Source organism: Lathyrus oleraceus, chromosome 1 (genome assembly GCF_024323335.1).
Source record: "Lathyrus oleraceus cultivar Zhongwan6 chromosome 1, CAAS_Psat_ZW6_1.0, whole genome shotgun sequence".
NCBI lineage: Eukaryota > Viridiplantae > Streptophyta > Magnoliopsida > Fabales > Fabaceae > Lathyrus > Lathyrus oleraceus.
In genome coordinates this window covers 60,217,897-60,221,839 of record NC_066579.1, presented here as the reverse complement: position 1 = coordinate 60,221,839, position 3,943 = coordinate 60,217,897, and positions in this window count along the sequence as shown.

The window sequence follows — 3,943 nt, the reverse complement described above, 5'->3', positions numbered from 1 at the left end:
TGGTTCCTCTAAAGTCCTCTCATAAGAGGCAATTGATTGGTGTACTTAATTTCATAAATCCATCAAGTTCAGTTTGAACTCCATAATTTCCCATCTCTGATTTCTCTTTCTACGATAGTCTAGAGTGAAAACCAATGGCACAGGGGTGATGTACATCACCACAGCTTTCCAATGATATGAGGATCGTCCGTTTGGTTGAGATTTCATGACCTGCAACTCTGGCCGGAGCAAGCATGCTCGCCGGAGAAGACGGTGGTGTACACCACCGTCCACCATGCCAGATCACATCTGGACCGTCCATTGTGTTTTCCAGATTGAATCAGGACCTTTAATTGTTATGACTTTTAATAATTCAATGTGTTTCTCCTTTGACTATTGCCTACCGTGAGCGCGCGCATGAGGATCCTTGGATGGGCCACCTCATTTAATGAGGTTGATCCAACGCGCCAGGATTTTTGGCAATTTCTGATTTTTCATTTTTATTTCTTTATTTCATTTTTATTTAAAAAATTCATATCTCCTTCATTTTTAATCCAAAAAATATGGGACCAATTGCATTATTTTCCTTTTTAATTCTAGTTTCTGAAAATGATTTTTAATATTTTTTATTTTGCCATTTGATATTTTTTGTGAATTTTCTCTTTTCTGGTTATTTTTAATTCATTTTAAATAGTTTCCAATATTCAAAAAATGCAAAAATATTTTCTTAACCTCTATGAATGATGATGAATCTATGAAAAATATTCTCATCAATTTATTAATTGATTTGAGATTTATTTGAGATTTTAGTTCAATTAGGTTATTTTTTATTCATTTTTAATTGTTTAAAAATAGTTTCTGGTTTCTAAAAATGCTGAAATTTTTTGTCAAACTTTGTTTGACCTTGTTGAACTTAGGATGATCCACTTGGACTTTTCAAAGTTGATTTGAAATGGATTTGAAGTTTGACCTTTAATTGTTTATTTTAATTCAAGTATTATTTTAATTTTCAAAAATACCAAAAATATTTTATTTGTTTCTTGACTTCTAAGTTTCATTTTGCTTCTGTTTACCATTGATTGACTTTGATTCTATTCATGTTTGATCAATGTGTGTTGGATATCTCATTTGAATTTCAATTCATGTACATTCTTATTCATCTTCTTCTTCATCTTTTTTCTTTTTTGATCAATGAGTTAAAGATTGGCGGTTAGCCTTGACACATGAGAGGCTTAACCTTCCTTGATTCAAATCTAATTCATCTTGATCAAAGATCAAGTGAATGACTTTGCATTAAGGATATGTTGCTTCTTGGTCAAGCAAAAAACCTAAATCAATACAAGATCATTCTTCTTTTCTTTTGGCATGGCAAGTTGTAGGAGCTTGACTTACTAGTCATGGTCTCTAACTTGTGTTTATTGTCTATAGTTTTATTGACCGACCTCAGATAGGTGTGACTACTACATTAGTCCACTTGCGATTGCTTAACATAGCGCTAAATTGCCTTATGGCACACTAACACTAACTAATGACCACTAACTTTTAATTCAAGTCATTTAATTCTTGCAATTTACTTCAATGCAATTTAATATTCTTGCACATTTAATTCATTTGCTTTTTCCCTTTGCTCACTTGAGACATGTTTGTGTTAATGCAATTTACCTTTTGCTCACTTGAGCACATTATTGTGTATATACTATTGTGCTTGTTTTGTTTTGATTGTGTGAACCAAATGCAAATGGACAAAAGGACTTAGATTTTAGGACCCTACATATGCAAAAAAAAAAGGAGTCAAAGAGCAACTAGGCCTCATGCCTTTAGAATGCTATAAAGAAGAAAAAATGTCAAAGAGCAACTAGGCCTCATGCCTTTAGAATGCTTAATCTTGAAGACAACATTGGAAAGGACTTAATTCTAAACTCACTCTTGTCCATTCTTTGTTTGTATTGTGGAACTTTTTGATTTGTGTGTTCTTGTGTGCTAGGGATCCCAAACTTGTCAAGTAGAAGAACCATTGTCATGAGCATCCAAAGTGAGAGATACAAAAGCCATTGGAAGATTCCTAGGAGCTTGATTGTTATGTGCTTGATTGCTTGAGTTATTTGCTTATTGCTTGCTAATTCCAAAGGAAAGGGAACAACTTGGATCATCACTATGATCTCAAGAAGGGAACTCCATTGTGGTTTTATTTCTCCTCCTTTATCTTTGCATGTTTAGGACCTTAGCCATTCTTCTTCTTCCCTCCACTCTAACCCAAGTCAAACTTTTTGTGGAAACATTAACATTGCTTTCAAAATTAGAAACCTAGGCACTATGCCTTTGATTTTTTTCAAACTCTTTTCATAACACTTATTTTGAATTGAATCCTAAGTCAACTTTGACCTTATTTTTTGTGAATACTTTTCATTTGTAAATGTAACTCACCCAAATGTTTTTGTGGTTACAATGGCCACTTTTGCCAAAGCTTTTCATAAACATTAGCTAATAGGTTTGAGTTATCTTAGAGGTTGATATAATACTCACCTGTATCCTTAGTGTTGGACAATAAGTCTTCCATGCTTATTATAGGGTTAACCCCTCACTAGCATGTTGAAACTCTCCTCACATGGTGAATTTGTGGTTTTTAGGTTGAGTCTTCTCCCTTTGATAACAAAAGACCTTAAGGCTTTTGGACCAATCAATTCACCAATTTGTTTTGAGATTTTTACCCCGAACTACGAGGTTTTGATCCTAATCTTTTTTAAGATGATACGTAGACAATGAGTTTATCCATTCAAACACAAAATTGTAAATAATTTGTACATTCTTCTCTCATCTCCCCAATCATGTTTGCACAAATAATTTTCACAAATACCAACCTACCTTACAACGATTGTGAAAAGGGCTCCCTTAGAGTACTAAGGATGTTTTGGGTGCTTAAAACCTTCTCATTGCATAACCAACCCCCTTACCCAGATCTTTGACATTTTTATTAGTTTTTGATTTGATAAAACTTCTCGGTTTTTTGTTCGCTTTCTAACCTTTCCTTTGGATAAATAGAATTGCGGTGGCGACTCGAATTGTATGATTTACTTTTGATTTAGTCAATAAATCTAAAGGTAACGAATACCCCGCTACACTTTGAGTCTTTGTTTTTGTTGTTGTTTGTGCACTACTCTAGAGCATACATTCATATTTAAAGGCGTAGAATTTGGTTTGTTTAGTTGAGTTATAATTCAATATTCATATTTTGATTATTATAATGATCATTTCGGATGAATGATTGAGAGAAAGTAAAGTAAAAGGGATTTTAATAAAATTATAATTTCACTCATTCTCTTATAATTTGTTGTGTAAATGCCCAAATAAAAATTGCTCTTCTTTGTGGAGCAAATGTGGAGCAAAATTTGGCAGATTAATGCTCGTCAAAGGGTTATTCTTTAATTGTATATTTTTACTTACAAAGTTGACTGCAAAGTATATCTTCTACCAAACAGTCATACCTAACTAAAGAAATTGTTTGATGTCTGCATGGCTGTTAAGTGGGTTGCTTCATACCCTATAGTCTCACAAGATCATGTGCAATGTAGCTAAAAATGTAGCTGATATTTGCGTCTTTATGTTGTTCTTTGGACGGTGGTTTGAGCTTATTTCATCACCCTCCTCTCCATTCAGATATTCAATAGATGGAATGTTTTGGATGTTCTCACTTTCCATTTATTTTCTAGTCTTCTTTGGACTTTAATCATCGTTTTTTATTTCAAAAATAAAGAAGACTCTTAATAAATATAAAGTAGATTATTTTTATATTTTAGATTTAAGTTTTTCTTTCCTATAAATGACTTTAACATTTTGTCGGATATTAAGAACAGTATTTACTTATAATCAAAAAAAAAAATCATGAGCATAAGTTATCTTTGATTAATAATATATAAAAATGAATTAAAATAAATTTATTAAATTGTAAAGAGTTGATTCACATACA